This window comes from Pseudophryne corroboree, chromosome 4 (genome assembly GCF_028390025.1).
Source record: "Pseudophryne corroboree isolate aPseCor3 chromosome 4, aPseCor3.hap2, whole genome shotgun sequence".
NCBI lineage: Eukaryota > Metazoa > Chordata > Amphibia > Anura > Myobatrachidae > Pseudophryne > Pseudophryne corroboree.
The window spans coordinates 923,463,170-923,481,746 of record NC_086447.1 but is presented as its reverse complement, the minus strand read 5'-3'; the positions used below and the strand labels follow the sequence as shown (position 1 = coordinate 923,481,746).

The 18,577-nt window shown below is 45.2% G+C and overlaps 1 protein-coding gene across 2 annotated transcripts in view; it reads right to left on the bottom strand.

Annotated features, from left to right (window-relative positions):
* The window catches only part of DISP1 (dispatched RND transporter family member 1), a 74,829-nt gene that overhangs the window by 43,078 nt on the left and 13,174 nt on the right, over window positions 1–18,577 (bottom strand). The window lies entirely within an intron of this gene.

The following is an 18,577-nucleotide window of genomic DNA, read 5'->3' as shown; positions in this document are numbered from 1 at the left end:
AGTAATAATACATCTCCCTCAAAATCTTTTCCCATTCCATGGAGGCACAGCGAGGCACTGAGGAGGCACACCGGGGACTGACGCTTCTCTTTAAGGTTGTTGTTGTTTTCCTGGGTGACTGTGTAAATATCAGCGCACATCGCTCTAACGAACAATCAAAAACAAACAAAAAAAGGACAATGTGGAAATTTTGGAGAAAACGAGGAAGAAAAAAAAGTTTCACCTCTGTTGCCCGTGACAACCTCCCAGATAGGTGCTTTGATAAGCTGGAATGATGGGACCGGTTGCAGCGGATACCAAAGATGGTCCCACGTGCCAGTCTGTAGCTTGCCCAGGTTTGGGACAGAGATCCTGTCACTTTTGGGTTGCTACGTATTGCCCAGCGCACGGCACAAGGCGCAGATCGTCTGCGCTCAGGAAAGGACACCGAACAAAGCGCCCAATATGGGCGGGCGTACGGGGAATCGGATGAGAGTCATAGTTATTTCATTCCTTTAGCTTCCATGCCGCAGCCGCGAGCGCCGGCGAAGCCAGTATAATGCCGATTGTATTATAAATCATGTTTGATATAAGGCGCCACCAAGTGTCCACAGCGCTGTACAAGGGGTAAAGCACAAATGCAACATAGAAGGCCAGATGTACTAAGCCTTGAGAAGTGAGACATTTCATGGTTATAAAGTATCAGCCAATCAGCTCCTAACTGTCATCTTACAGGCTGGGTACCAAGCCTTGGAGAGAGTTACCAACCAATAGGCTTCGAACTGTCAATTCAAAGACTGTGCTAGATACATCACAGGAGTCGATTGGTTGCTTTGGACAACGTCTTCACTTTATCTCTCTCCAAGGCTTGATACATATCTCCCACTGTGCATTACTCCAGAGACAATAGAAGATCAGAGATACGGACAGTTAGGTCTCCAGACAGAATACATGGATGTTAGTTTGACGTGTAACATGTAGACTTTCACAAAGGCCATCATGGTCAAAATGTCGCCATTTAACAGAGACGCCAGAATATCAACAGCGCACATTAGTGTTATTTTTTTATGGTTAGGGTAAAATATGCAATAAATGGTATAATGACATTCTTCTCTTGACACGTTAAAAGTCAACAGATTGACTATGTCGGCATTTGGGGATGTTAACATTTTTTATGTCAAGTTAACATCCATGTATTCTGACTGGCGGCGGTTTCGTTTTGAAATTCCAAATTGCGACTTTTCATAACACACCAGAAATTAAGGTAACGAAAACTGAGCATTACATCACATATACAAGAGGAGAGATACAGAGAATGACATCCAGCGTACATAACAAGACAAGGAATACTGTGCATTACATCACATATACAAGAGGAGAGATACTGAGAATGACATCCAGCATACATAACAAGACAAGGAATACTGAGCATTACATCCCATATACAAGAGGAGAGATTCCGAGAATGACATCCAGCGTACATAACAAGACAAGGAATACTGAGCATTACATCCCATATACAAGAGGAGAGATTCCGAGAATGACATCCAGCGTACATAACAAGACAAGGAATACTGTGCATTACATCACATATACAAGAGGAGAGATACTGAGAATGACATCCAGCATACATAACAAGACAAGGAATACTGAGCATTACATGACATATACAAGAGGAGAGATACTGAGAATGACATCCAGCATACATAACAAGACAAGGAATACTGAGCATTACATCCCATATACAAGAGGAGAGATACTGAGAATGACATCCAGCATACATAACAAGACAAGGAATACTGAGCATTACATGACATATACAAGAGGAGAGATACTGAGAATGACATCCAGCATACATAACAAGACAAGGAATACTGAGCATTACATCCCATATACAAGAGGAGAGATACTGAGAATGACATCCAGCGTACATAAGACCAGGAATACTGAGCATTACATCACATATACAAGAGGAGAGATACTGAGAATGACATCCAGCATACATAACAAGACCAGGAATACTGAGCATTACATCCCATATACAAGAGGAGAGATACTGAGAATGACATCCAGCATACATAACAAGACAAGGAATACTGAGCATTACATCCCATATACAAGAGGAGAGATACTGAGAATGACATCCAGCGTACATAAGACAAGGAATACTGAGCATTACATCACATATACAAGAGGAGAGATACTGAGAATGACATCCAGCATACATAACAAGACAAGGAATACTGTGCATTACATCACATATACAAGAGGAGAGATACTGAGAATGACATCCAGCGTATATAAGACAAGGAATACTGAGCATTACATCACATATACAAGAGGAGAGATACTGAGAATGACATCCAGCATACATAACAAGACAAGGAATACTGAGCATTACATCCCATATACAAGAGGAGAGATACTGAGAATGACATCCAGCGTACATAAGACAAGGAATACTGAGCATTACATCACATATACAAGAGGAGAGATACTGAGAATGACATCCAGCATACATAACAAGACAAGGAATACTGTGCATTACATCACATATACAAGAGGAGAGATACTGAGAATGACATCCAGCGTATATAACAAGACCAGGAATACTGTGCATTACATCCCATATACAAGAGGAGAGATACCGAGAATGACATCCAGCGTATATAACAAGACAAGGAATACTGTGCATTACATCACATATACAAGAGGAGAGATACCGAGAATGACATCCAGCGTATATAACAAGACAAGGAATACTGTGCATTACTTCCATATACAAGAGGAGAGATACTGAGAATGACATCCAGCATATATAACAAGACAAGGAATACTGTGCATTACATCACATATACAAGAGGAGAGATACCGAGAATGACATCCAGCGTATATAACAAGACCAGGAATACTGAGCATTACATCACATATACAAGAGGAGAGATACCGAGAATGACATCCAGCGTATATAACAAGACAAGGAATACTGTGCATTACATCACATATACAAGAGGAGAGATACCGAGAATGACATCCAGCGTATATAACAAGACAAGGAATACTGTGCATTACATCACATATACAAGAGGAGAGATACTGAGAATGACATCCAGCGTACATAACAAGACCAGGAATACTGTGCATTACATCACATATACAAGAGGAGAGATACTGAGAATGACATCCAGCGTATATAACAAGACAAGGAATACTGGGGCAGATGTATTAACCTGGAGAAGGCATAAGGAAGTGATAAACCAGTGATATGTGCAAGGTGATAAAGGCACCAGCCAATCAGCTCCAATATGTAAATTAACAGTTAGGATCTGATTGGCTGGTGCCTTTATCACCATGAACATATCACTGGTTTATCACTTCCTTATGCCTTCTCCGGGTTAATACATCTGCCCCACTGTGCATTACATCACATATACAAGAGGAGAGATACTGAGAATGACATCCAGCATACATAACAAGACAAGAATACTGTGCATTACTTCCATATACAAGAGGATAGATACTGAGAATGACATCCAGCGTATATAACAAGACCAGGAATACTGAGCATTACATCACATATACAATAGGAGAGATACTGAGAATGACATCCAGCGTATATAACAAGACAAGGAATACTGTGCATTACTTCCCATATACAATAGGAGAGATACTGAGAATGACATCCAGCGTATATAACAAGACAAGGAATACTGGCCCTCATTCCGAGTTGATCGGTCGCAAGGCGATTTTAGCAGAGTTACACACGCTAAGCCGCCGCCTACTGGGAGTGAATCTTAGCTTCTTAAAATTGCGACCGATGTATTCGCAATATTGCGATTACTAACTACTTAGCAGTTTCAGAGTAGCTCCAGACTTACTCTGCCTGTGCGATCAGTTCAGTGCTTGTCGTTCCTGGTTGACGTCACAAACACACCCAGCGTTCGCCCAGGCACTCCCACCGTTTCTCCGGCCACTCCTGCGTTTTTTCCGGAAACGGTAGCGTTTTCAGCCACACGCCCCTGAAACGCCGTGTTTCCGCCCAGTAACACCCATTTCCTGTCAATCACATTACGATCGCCGGAGCGATGAAAAAGCCGTGAGTAAAATTACTTTCTACATAGTAAAGTTACTTGGCGCAGTCGCAGTGCGAACATTGCGCATGCGTACTAAGCGGATTTTCATTGCGATGCGATGAAAAATACCGAGCGAACAACTCGGAATGAGGGCCACTGTGCATTACTTCCCATATACAATAGGAGAGATACTGAGAATGACATCCAGCGTACATAACAAGACAAGGAATACTGTGCATTACTTCCATATACAAGAGGATAGATACTGAGAATGACATCCAGCGTATATAACAAGACCAGGAATACTGAGCATTACATCACATATACAAGAGGAGAGATACTGAGAATGACATCAAGCATACATAACAAGACCAGGAATACTGTGCATTACTTCCATATACAAGAGGATAGATACTGAGAATGACATCCAGCGTATATAACAAGACCAGGAATACTGAGCATTACATCACATATACAAGAGGAGAGATACTGAGAATGACATCCAGCGTATATAACAAGACCAGGAATACTGAGCATTACATCACATATACAAGAGGAGAGATACTGAGAATGACATCCAGCGTATATAACACAAGGAATACTGGGGTAGATTTCTTAAAATGCACATAAGGTTCTTTATAAGCAGGGTCCCGCTTCACCGCATTATCGTGGTGAAGCGGGACCTCTTTTCAAGTGAATTTACTAACCCTGCCTTGTTCGTTATGGGAGCACGTTATCTCACCCTTCTGGTGATACGTGTCCTCCCATAACATGCGTCCGCTTCGGCTGCAGTATCTACTTCCACGCCTGCGCCGTCCAGTAACTCCCAGCGTGCCTTTCGGGAGTTAAGCTGGCGCATGCGCACTTTCATTCTGTGGATGCCGGAGCTTGTCGTGTGTGTAGGGGGAGGAACTGCTTGTACACCCACAGCGCTGGATCTGGGAGGCGAAGAGGAGCAGGGTAGGAGTGACTAACGTTCGGGCACACCGAACGTTCAGAAGTTAGCAAGCTTATCGGTGTTCTATCTAACAGATAGAGGCGCCGATAAGGCAGCGGGCGCATAGCGCCCCAGCCTTCTATACCGCATTGCCGGGATACTACATCAGGGGATGCGCTATCTGCGGCACATAACGTGTGCAGATAGCGCTTTAACCCCTAAAGAACTTTAATAAATCTACCCCACTGTGCATTACATCACATATACAAGAGGAGAGATACTGAGAATGACATCCAGCGTATATAACAAGACAAGGAATACTGTGCATTACATCACATATACAAGAGGAGAGATACTGAGAATGACATCCAGCATACATAACAAGACAAGGAATACTTCACTCCCCCCTCGTCACCCGGCTTCATTTCTTTTCTGTGCTGAGCCCAATCTGCCATTCCTCCCGCACTAGGGGAAAAGCAGCATTTACCGGTGACACGCTCCACCTGGCCGGGAGTGTCAGCTTCCAATTAGTGACAATTAAGCTGGAAAGCGCTGAGTATATATATATATATATATATATATATATATATACATACATACACACACACACACACATATATACATCATATACAAAACTTTACAACAGACAGACAGACATAGAGGTAGGAAGGCCCTGCTCGCAAACTTATACTATCGGGAAACAGGCATTGATACACAAGGATAGATGCTACCTATTTCATAATGGTCCACCAGATGCTAGGTTCTTGGTGGGCTATATAAGGTCACACAGTGATGTTGGCCTGGGGTCAGGAGGATGGGAAAGTGAAGAAAGAGAAAATATATGAGGATTTACGAGGATTGTACTGTGGGGATACACATTCCGAGTTGATCGCTCGCTAGCTATTTTTTGCAGCACTGCGAACAGATAGTCGCCGCCTATGGGGGAGTGTATTTTCGCTTTGCAAGTGTGCGAACGCATGTGCAGCCGAGCGGTACAAAAAAAGATCTTGTGCAGTTTCTGAGTAGCTCAGAACTTACTCAGCCGCTGCGATCTCTTCAGCCTGTCCGGTCCCGGAATTGACGTCAGACACCCGCCCTGCAAACGCTTGGACACGCCTGCGTTTTTCCAACCACTCCCAGAAAACAGTCAGTTGACACCCACAAACGCCCTTTTCCTGTCAATCTCCTTGCGATCGGCTGTGCGAATGGATTCTTTGTTAAATCCATCGCTCAGCAACGATCCGCTTTGTACCCATACGACGCGCCTGCGCATTGCGGTGCATACTCATGCGCAGTAGTGACCTGATCGCAGCGTAGCGAAAAATCCTAGTATGCGATCAGGTCTGAATGACCAATATAATTGGATAGTAAAGCTTATGAAGGTTGAGCGAGTGGTTCTGGGATGTGATAAGCTGCCTGACGAGGTGAGTTGTCAGGGAACGCTTGAAGGTTTGGAGACTAGAGGAGAGTCTTATTGCAGGTGGGAGGGCATTTCACAGAGTGGGTGCAGCACGAAGAATGTCCTTCAATCGTGAGTGGGAGCGAGTAATGAGTGTGGATGAGAGACGTAGATCTTGTGAAGAGCGGGGAGGTCGGGTTGGGAGATGTCTTGAGATGAGTGAAGTGACGTACGTTGGTGCAGTTTGGTTAATGGCCTTATGTGCGAGTAAAAAGTATATTTTTATATTGATTACGGTAGAATACAGGTAACCAATGGAGGGACTGACACAGCGGATCTGCAGACGATGAATGTCTAGCGAGGAAGATTAGCCTCGCAGCTGCATTCAGAATGGATAGTACTGGTGAGAGTCTCGTTTTGGGAAGACCGGTCAGGAGACTATTACAATAATCAATGCGGGAGATAATGAGAGCATGGATTAGAGTTTTAGCAGTGTCTTGTGTAAGATAAGGGCGTATTTTGGATATGTTTCTTAGATGTATGTAACATGATCTTGAGACAGATTGAATGTGGGTAACAAAGGACAGTTCAGAGTCAAGAATGACACCTAGGCAGCGAGCTTGTGGGGTAGGGATGATTGCAGAGTTCTCAACAGTTATAGAGATATCAGGTTGGAAACTACTATTGGCCGGTGGAAATATAACTAATTCTGTTTTGGAAATATTAAGTTTGAGGTGGCGAGATGTCATCCAAGATGAAACGGCAGAAAGGCATTCAGTGACCCAGTCCAATACAGATGGTGATAAATCTGGGGAGGATAGGTAGATTTTAGTCATACTTGCCTACCTGCCCCTCTCCATGAGGGAGAAAATGCTCTGTTCCTGGACTCTCCTGGTAATGTATGATTGCCATCACCTGTGGTGAAACACCTTTCTTATCAATTAACTAGCTCACCACAGGTGACGGCAATCATACATTACCAGGAAAGTCCAGGAACAGAGCATTTTCTCCCTCATGGAGAGGGGCAGGTAGGCAAGTATGATTTTAGTATCATCAGCGTACAAATGATACTGAAATCCGAAGGAGCTGATTAGTTTCCCAAGAGATGAGGTATAGATAGAGAAAAGCAGAGGACCCAAGACTGAGCCTTGCGATACTCCAACTGATAGAGACAGCGAAGAGGAGGCGGAATCAGAGAAGCGAACACTGAAGGAGCGATTAGATAGGTACAGTAGAATGAGATCCAAGAAAGGGCCGTGTCCTGAAGACCTAGGGATTGTAGTGTTTGTATGAGAAGAGACATGCACTTGTTACATCTGCCCCACCTGCAGTGCACATGGTTGTGCCCAATTGCTTACTTTTCTGGTTTGCCAACACCTCTAAATAACCCCATAGTCTGGTGAGTACAGAATCAGGGCGGTGTTACTCTGATACGTAGCGGAGTCAGACCATTGGGAGAGGCGGAGGTTAGAGGCAGTAGTATGGAGGCATGAGGAGATTGTGGACTGTCAGTTGGGATAATGAAATCACCCATAGTGATGGAGGACAGGTCAGAGGACAGGATGCGAGGGAGCCAGGCAGAAAACGCTTCCAGAAATAGTTTGGGTTGCCCAGGTGGGCGATAGCTGCAGAACGCTGAGAGAACGGGGTGTAAATCCTGATAGAATGTAGTACAAGTGATGTGAATGTGAGTGATGGCTATATACACACACGCACACACACACACACATATATGTAATCAATCACTGTCCACCGCAGCATATACAACCAGAGCTCAGACAGCACAGACAGCGCTCAGGGCTTAGATGTCGGCCTGTAAGGACAGATCACAGCAGGGCTACATATGTCAGGACAGTGGCGGAACACTTTACATTCCTCCCTGCTCCGCTATTGTTGTGTCACTGCTAAATATTTACCCACCCAGTGCACAAATGGACAAGAGATTCCTCTGTGGAGCAGATTCTAGTCATCAGATAATGGACACGTCTCCTCACGCCTCAGGGACATGCAGGTCTGGATACAAAGGCGGCCCCCGGGAACGGTACAAGTCAAATTAATTAGAACTAAGTAAAAAATGGAATTGCCCAGGGTGTTATCCGACTGGATTTTACACACATCCCCCCCCCCCCATATTTATCCTCTGGACGCTCAGAGTTCAGCCCACAGTCCCCAGACGCACCAGTAGGTTAATGGGACGATTTCCCCCCATCGCACTGTAAATCTATCCGATTATGCAGCAGCGTGTAATGTCTTTGCAGCATACAAACACGGGCTTAAAAAAAAATAACGTGGTTATTGTGGCGTATTGACAACATTTCAGTCTTCAGTCACACAACACAGCTGTGTTCGGCGTGCGTGTCACAGCATAGTGTTATAAGTCCACCTATTCTCAGCGAGTGAAGTGGGCGGTTCGGGCAGCCGATGACGAGATTCTCGCTGGATCATGTTATCACAGCCACGCCACCTGCTGTATAATGCCAGTAATCTCAGCACTGTAGGGCGGGGGCATGACCACGACGACGTGATCGCGTATGCCACTCCCTGCACAACCTAATTTGCATAACCACACCCCCACTTGCCACCTGTGATGCGACATGTGCCCGCACCTCTGCTGTGCCAACCTGACTAATCTCTCCCGGAGACAGCAGCCAGGAATTCGGCAACTATGGATTTACTATAGCCTCTAGAACAGACAAGTGGTGGTGTTGCCCAACCAATCAGATTCTAGCTGTCATTTCTCTACTGTCCTCTAGAAAATGATAAACGTTGATTGATTGATTGCTATGGTCTGTTTCAGAAGCTTTGTAACACGTCTCTGCTTGCCAGAAGGTGAATGGTACTTGTCTCTTTCCCACATGGGACCCCAACATTGCAGATCTGGCCAAGCAGCAACTAAAGGTGCCCATACACTAGTGCGATTTTTTCCCGATTCAGACGCACCGGCCAAAGAAATCAGATGAAAAGTGGCAAATCGCAGGTCAATCCCATCCGATGCGCGGTCATCGGATCGGAGCCTGTGGATCGCAGAGGCAGCGGGCTCCGGCAGCGGGCTCCGGCAGCCTTGGCTGGGATCGCATACGATACATCGTATGCAAAAGGACTGCATACAATGTATCGTATGCGACCCTGCCGGCAAGTTCAAGGGCACAGTAAAAGACTTCTCCCCTCGGAGATACGTACTACTGTAAGGCCACCTCAAGCTTAAGACCCCATCAGCAGAGAAGGAGAAAGCCCGGTTCTGGTGGGAGAGTCCAAATTTAGCCCAACCTCCGCCTTCTGCTTGAAGAGACAACTGTTGCCAGCGCCAAGGTAACATAGCAGACTGGCGAAATGCGCAACTCCCCAGGATTGGACTTTTCCACTAGTTGGGGGGCACAGATTACATTTTTAACTAGCAGCTCCCCTAAACGCGCCATCTCTTCTAAAAAAAAAAAAATCATCTCACATGCAAGTTTTTTTATTTTTTTCCCCCACACGTCACTCAACATGAAAACCTCTATACAATATGCGTTGTTTACGAAGAAAAACCCATAAAGCAGATTGGTACAATGTGCCTTTAAGCGAAATAAAGTGTAACAGAGAGTTATTCTGGAAAGATGGGTATAACGAGGTGCCGCCAGACATAAATCCCCTGGTTGCTGGATCAAACGCTGACCTGTGACCTGCTAGAACAGATATTACTCCATAATACTTCGCACCTAATACCCAGGTGCTCGTTAGGAGCCGTCGCTTCGGTTCCACTCACAAAATCATAACAGATTATTTTTGCATTCGGTTCAAGTCTCGGAAAACTTATTTGGCTTTTCATTGGTTAGCGTGTGATTCCCCCCCCACCCCTTGCCCCCAGAAAACCGATAACAGATGTGCATGAACCCCTTTAGGTTGGATATAAGTAGAACGCAGCCTCTGAACTGGTCTATAACCCCTGGAGAAGTCCTGTAAATGGAAAGCAGTTGTCTATAGTCTAGGCCAGTGGTTCTCAAGTACCACCAATAGGTCATGTTTTCCAGGTCACCTAGCAGGTGCACAGGTGTATTCATTACTCACTGACTCATTTTAAAAGACCCACAGGTGGAGCTAATTATTTCACTTGCAATCCTGTGAGGAGGCCTGGAAAACATGAACTGTTGGGGGTACTTGAGGACCGCGGTTGGCCACCACTGGTCTAGGCAATCATTGTTAACCCTGTGATGTCAGGGAATACGTAAGGCAACAGCGGAACAGGTCATTATAAGTTTCAATGTGTTGCAACATCAATTATTATTCCATTTTGAAATCACTTTGTTACAATATAAATGTACAATGTAACTGCATTATTCTGATTGTGTCACGCAGAATGCTAGCTCCAAAATCTCATGAATTAAAGAGAAAGATTTCAGAGAACGGCTACATATATGGTGCGCGAGCTAAATCACACAACTAATCGGGGGACACCGGAAGGGAAGAGGGGAAATAGAGGACCGGTAACTATAGCCTCCAGGTAGACCGCTGTATTAGAAGTGGGAGGATATCTGGAATGATATTCTTTAAAAATATATATATTATCCCAAGCAGGGGCGGATTAAAAGAAGAGGGGCCTACGTGCAGGCTTCTCTGGTAGTGGCCGCAGCGCTGTAGCCTCTGGCTAGGGGTGGATTGTCTTACTGCTGACCCCCAGAAAATGCACAGGTGACTTAATCTATATACCTGGATCAGTAATTATCCCACCTGCTTCCAAAGACAGAAATCCTGAAAACATGACCTGCTGGGGGAACTTGAGGGTTGAGGTTGAGAGCTAGTGGTCTAGACAAATCTTAAAATGCATACTTCATATATATCCGATGCTTAATGTACGGGCGCTAATTATTCCAAATAATAAAATAAATCCAAGGAGCCAATCGCCGGAGGTGACCAATCCTCAATGAAGCAGCAGCAACTGTACGTCAGAACGGCGATAACGCCAATAAAAACACATTAAAGGCTGCGTGTGTAGGAAGACGAAACTCAGGGCAACGACAAACAACAACGTCAATGTTATCTAGAATAATTCAATTATCATAGAGCAAAACATGAGACAAACATGTAACGGCAGATATATAAAGTAGCACTATATAGGAGGAGACGGAGAGGCGTGACTTAAATAAAGGATAATGACACGATTGTCCCGAATAAAAGGATAATGTTGACCTATGTACTTAATCTAGGAGTACGATACTACAAAGGTATTTTAATCCGAAGCAATATCAAGTAAGGTGAATGCTAGGCCTGGTCCAGATCCGACGCAAGTGGGCAGCACGTCGGCGGTGTTTATTGGGGATTTACATATTTATGTGCGTATTACATTAAGGGATAACACCCCGCAGCAATGTTTGTTTGACAAAGCTGAAACGCTGTTAATTTACAGGTAAATGTTCTTAGCCACATTCTTATAAAGCGGAGCTATAGAAGCAGCTAAAATCGCCGCATACACTCCAGCAGAAAACGTGTCTCCGATTGCTAGTAAACCACACGCATCACCCACGTGCCAGGAAATTATACACAGCTGGGAGACAAGAAAATCCCAACCTATTATTGTCGTACTCGTGATGAAAGCTGCAACTTCTGCAAAACTTTCCCAATACACAAAGGGAGCAGAGGGCGACCAGCTACATTCCGTACATTGTATTCATCGGCGATTGGATTAATACCACATTGGCCTCACCGGGTAAAAATAAAAAATGCAACCCAGCCGGCTGCTGTCCAAGGGGCCGATCTGTTGAGCTAAAATCACGCGCAGGTGGGGGTCTCAGCGCGGCTAAGGCCCTTTTTAGTATACTGTAGTTGCTGCTTAGCAAAGGCTATCCAACACTGCAAACTGCAGTCTCCTCTCTCAATGGGGACTGAGGTCTAGCCCAATCTATCAAACGAAAAAATAGCTTCCTCGCTCCGCAAATGGTGCCAGCCAAAGGCGCCGATTCTGCGTTGCAAACTGCTGCGATCAGATGCCCTCTTTGTGCGCCTGCCGTCGCAACCAACGGATGCACCATTGGGACTTGCACCAGCCCCACGCGAGTTGCAGAATCTCTGCCAGAGTGCGGCCTCCAATGTACGCAATGGAACATCTGAGCTCGCAACCGCTGCTGCAACACACCAGTGACGCGCCCATATCTTTGCGAGCCTGCATAGCCACCTCCCAGTCATTGACCAGAAACGTTTTATGCATTCCAGAGTCAGTGCAGCTAAATCAGTCCTACGGCTTCTGTGCGTACACACAATGGGACTGTGCAACTTTTTAGAGATTTAGGGGGAGATGCACTGAAAAGAGTGGAGAAGTGAGCCAGTGGAGAAGAAGTTGCCCATGGCAACCAACCAGCATTGAAGTAATATTTGTAATTTGCATGCTAGAAAATTATACAGAGCAGCTGATTGGTTGCCATGGGCAACTTCTCCACTGGCTCACTTCACTCTTTACACTGCTCAGTACATCTCCCCCGTAGGGCAGAATTCAATTAGCTGTGAGGTCATTTACAGCGATTTGCCACGCAAACTGACTTTTCACGGGTATGCGCCCTTCCGCAATTCACCTATTCAATTGCAAATTCACAAAAATCGGGATTAACCACAAAAACTGTAGCCAAAAGTGAAAAAAATTGGTAAATCTGTCTGTACACTCATAACAAGCTAAAACGAACATCAGATAACAGTATAAAAGTTTATTATTGGTTATAATAAAAGGTATTTGTGGTACTAAAATTTGGTCAAATGGTTGTTATATGCATTAAAAAAAATAAAAATAAAACTATTATAGAACGCTATTTTTTTCAGCAAAATAAAGTGCTCTCATTAAACTTTGGGGTACATAAAATGGGTATAAGTATATATTTAGGTCATTTTAGGGGACTTTAAAAAAACAAAAACAAAAGCGGAAACAGACGGATTATTCCTACCTGCAAGTCTAAAAACACTTGTCCCACTCATAAACCATCCCAATATACCTGTCCCATACCTTGTGCCCCAATTTCCATCACTTTGCACTTTTTCACCCCAAAAATGACATCATTATTGGGCAATTAAAAATAATTAAAAACTTCTAAGTGCCCAATTTGTCTTTCAGGGGGGTGTCCCAAGGGTTCGGAACCAAATCCCAACATTAAGATAGGAATTTTCCCCAAGCATATCACCTGCTCAGAATGGGTTAATTGAAATTTGCCGTAAAATGACCACAAATCCGTTTTTGTGGACAATTGAATAGGTGCTTTTCACGATTTGCGTCAAACTCTTTTTCACGCCTAATTGAATTTGCCCCTTAGACACATAGGCAGCTGCTAATACCCGTGAACATCAACCCTACGTCCGACCCAGCCCAACGTCTTTATATCTCCATGTATGAATGTTTGGGACCGTGACCGCCAACATTTATTTTTAAAAAAATTAGGCTTTCGGCCAACACCCGGAGACAATTCCTAAATTAGCGAGGAATATTATTTAGCCAATGCGAGCTGTAACATTTGCAGGCCATTAGTGACAGACAAACAGAAATTTGTGATGGTTCCAGCAGTGATCCGCCGGAGAGCGACATAAGTGGTGCTTGATGGGTAACGCGGACATGCTGCCAAAATCCTCCGAGCTATTGTGCCACAGATCACTAAACTGGAAAACCAACGTGGTTTCATTTATTATATTTACACAACAGAACAATGAACGCCGAGTAAAAGACTATGATACGGGTTTCACTGCATAGCGGATCCGCAACGTGTTCCAGCCTCTCACGTTCTACCGTATCAAATTAAAATCCCTCTCCTGCTTTATCATTATGACAACCATTCGGCAAATGGAATTCATAACAAAAGGGCACAAAAGCTTTCCGTCCTGTAACCTAATCTCTTTGCCTTAAAGCAAACTTTAAAAAAAAAAAAAAAATTCAGCATCTGGGAATTTCTCCCTAGGTCTGAGAGCTGGAACAGCTGTAAACATCGATTTACCAAATGGTTGATTTGCGTTTTCTGATTTTTGGTCGATTTTGCATGCTGGAGATTTACCGAAGGTAAAACGCAACCCAAAAAAATTGTTCAAAATGGAGCTAAATAGAATACCGGGAAAACATCCGTGTTTTCTGGTGTGCAAAAATCGATCAAAAATAAGTGACAGGCGTTTCTCACTTCCAACACATTCTTACCCCTTTTCCACCTGAGTACCGAGTCCGATCCATGATGTTTAACCCGGCTACAACCCGTGTCGGCCCCGCCGTTTTCACTGCACTTCGACACGGGTTATTCCCGGGTCGGATCGGTTTCCATTTAACCCGGGTAAGCTATGTAAAAGTTATTGATGTCACTTGTTACTCGGGTCTGAAAACACGGGTAATGACCATTTCCACTGCATAATTACCCGAATCATTACCGTGTTCAACCCAGGAAGCTACCCGGGTAGGATTCCAGGGTCAATCAACCCGTGTTGAGCCGTTTCCACTTACTAAAACCCTGTGTTGATGTGTGCCCCCGTGCAAAAACACGGTTAAATTTAGCTAGTGGAAAAGGGGTATCTATTACCTAAACCTTCATTTTGACGCCTATGGAAGTAGGGATGTTGATGTTTTTTGCAACGGAGCGATTATCGGTAAATTGTGCATGCATGTGCCTCGCACTGCGCACGCGCCAAAGTCTCATAGAGATGCCACTCGCAGCGCTTACCTTTACGCAGAGTGACGGACAGTCAGCCGCCGCTTGTTGGTGTTCATGGGGGGGGGGGGGGGGGGGCCTCTGTTCATGCTGTATGGCCATTGATTTACTTGCGCTGACGATTATGGAAGGAAGTGCGTGTGCGCTGAAGATGTGTGCGCACTTGCTGGGCCTTTGCAATGGCTCCGCTGGGAATCTCTGTACTTGTCAAGCTGCTGGGTTTTTGGCGTAATTTTGCACATCCTCAACGTGCACAATCACGGCTGCGATTGCCATAGCGGCCGTCAATTAATCAAACAGCTCATGGGGCACTGCGTGCGAAGACGCAGGACCTGTTCTGCACTTCTACAGATGTACGCAAACCAGAATTACAGTATAGCAAGTAAAAAACACAACAGGGGCGTCTGGCATTAGTCAGGAGCGATAAGTTATCCGGGCTGTAATGGAGGCTTGCGGCTAATTCTGGATCAGTCAGGAAACACTGATGTCATTCCTGCAACAACACATTTTCTTTGTTCCAAAACACAACTTGTGCATTTTGGAGAAATCCCCCCATCTACCCCATTACCAGCACAACCCCCCCTTATCTTCCCAACTAATATACATCTCTGGTTCCCACACTGCTTCCCATGAGATGAGGAAATCACAGCCCATCCTGCAGGAGAGACACAAACCAGATGACCCAGAGCTCAGTAAGGGGGTCACACGCCGAGGCTGGTGCGGGGGAGGGGGGGCAGAGAAATCTGTACATGGAGTATATGAAGGAGGTAGTGCTGTCATGATAGAAATCCCTTTTCTTGCGCCATGCGATATCTCACAGTGTTCAGCGTATCAGACCCAGACTGTTCAGTGTGTGCTCGAACTGCACACCGGAAATTCATACAATGGTTGTGTGCGCTGTGACCTTTGGGCCTAATTCACACCTGATTGCTAACAAGCGATTTTTACAGTGCTGCGATCAGATAGTCGCCGCCTACAGGGGGAGTGTATTTTAGCTGTGCAAATGCGCGATCGCATGTGTAGCAGAGCTGCACAAACAGAACTTGTGCAGTCTCTGCGCAGCCCAGGACTTACTCAGCCGCTGCGATCACTTCAGCCTGTCCGGGACCGGAACGGACGTCAGACACCCTCCCTGCAAACGCTTGGAAACGCCTGCGTTTTTCCAGACACTCCCTAAAAACGGTCAGTTGCCACCCACAAACGCCCTCTTCCCGTCAATCTCCTTGCGATCGCCCGTGCGAACGGATCCGTTGCATAAACCCATCGCTGAGCGGTGATCCGCTTTGTACCCGTGCGACGTGCATTGCGCTGCATACGCATGTGCAGTTTGGACATGATCGGCTGCTGTGCGAAAACACAGCCTAGCAATCAGGTCTGAATTACCCCCTTTATATGGATTGTTTATGTCACATTAATAGAAGAAGAAAGATAGTTGTATTTTTGCGCACGGTGGCATCAGGCTGAGTGACAGCTGTCATTATTCATTGTGCTGTGAAACTGAATGAAGTCCCAGCGCCACCTAGTGGCAACGAGCTAACGACAACAGGAGATTGCAAGATTAGTCACATTAGTTAATGAAGATTTTTTTTTGTTGGGGAGAGGGGAAGGGGGGGGGGGGGGGGGGGGTTTACTACAGGAAAATATAAACCAAAGACAGGAAATTTAAATTTGAGGCTTAGAGGATAAAATTATATAACACTAATTTGCGCTCCGTTAATATTGAAATAGCACAAGCAGATTTATCATATAAAGGAATCCTTTGTTTGGGCTGGTGGCGTAATGCCTGGAGCAGTGTTACGTGTGAGATTTTATTTTCCTGTCCTATTTGATTCTGGAATCGGTCTGACTTTTTTCAGGCGCAGCCGTTAACGCGGCAGTTTCCAGCTGATTGGTTGGGTGCTTGCGATGCGCCCACACGTAGCGCTTCTAAAGTTCTTATCGCATAAAACATTGGGGCCATTCCATGACAGTGAGTAAAAATGTCTCATAGCGGACACTGTCAAATAAATCTGTAGCGTTGTATGTTTTGTGTATTTTAGTGCGGTTCTGCACCTACAGACGCAGCCGCTATAAGAGTCACGCCTGGATAACCACACCCGTTACCTCCCAGGAAACGCCCACTAAGATCCGCACTCCCTGCATCCAAATTCGTTATGTGTCTCCATGCGGTAACCGACGGGATGCAAGCATAGTGCGACTGAGACGCACACACTGTACTTACATCGGACAACTGCGCACATATCATCACTGCACGTAGTCAGCGTCTGACTCAGAATTGGAGCCCTTTGGCTTCTCCATTAATACATACATTCAGTAGGAGCTTTGTTAGGTACGCCTTCTTGTTGATGCAGCATCAAATAAGTCAGTCAATCACGTGGCAGAACTCAACACATAAAATATACAAGCATGGTCAAGAGGTTCAGTTGTTCTTCAGAACAAACACCAGAATGGGGAAGAAATGTGATCTACGCGACTTTGACCAGTGCCGCCAAAGAGAATAGTGACAAAACAGACAACATCCGGAGAGCGACAGTTCTGTGTGCACAACAAAATGAACAGACAGAACACCTCCATTTAGATGGGTATACCTTCAAACTGATTCTGAGGGGGGCATTTGATAGTGTCAGTAATCTTGAGTCGCAGTCTCCAAGAGACTTGAATTTATAAATGCCCACTTTCCCCTTCTCTGCACCCAAATGTCAGGTACACACAGGGCTGGCTGTACCATTAGGCAGCTGCCTAGGGTGTCAGCATCTGGGAGGCTGAGGGGTGCACTACCGAGTCTGCCTATCACGAAATTGAAGGCTGTCTAAATGCTATACGTCTGCAGACACGCACTCTACAAGTTTAAACAGAAGCACCCTCATTTATTTTGGAGGGGGTGGAGCTCTTTTAGAACCCCTCCCCTTAGGTACTTTAATGCATCATGGAATTAAATAGCCAATTCATACGGCTGACAGATACCGTAACTCTACATCATCACGTTCGTCATTGTCTCCTGCTGATCTAACATTCTGGCCACTGACGGATGATTTAATACCACCCTACCACCCTTTGGCGCTTGTGAAAACAGAGTGGGCAAAACTGGAAGAGGCAGCTTAAGTCACCTGTAGGGCAATACTAGCCTGGGCCCCCATATCCCTACATTTGCCATAAATAATAAGAATTTACTTACCGATAATTCTATTTCTCATAGTCCGTAGTGGATGCTGGGAACTCCGTAAGGACCATGGGGAATAGCGGCTCCGCAGGAGACTGGGCACAAAAGTAAAAGCTTTAGGACTACCTGGTGTGCACTGGCCCCTCCCCCTATGACCCTCCTCCAAGCCTCAGTTAGGATACTGTGCCCGGACGAGCGTACACAATAAGGAAGGATATTGAATCCCGGGTAAGACTCATACCAGCCACACCAATCACACCGTACAACCTGTGATCTGAACCCAGTTAACAGCATGATAACAGAGGAGCCTCTGAAAAGATGGCTCACAACAATAATAACCCGATTTTTGTAACAATAACTATGTACAAGTATTGCAGACAATCCGCACTTGGG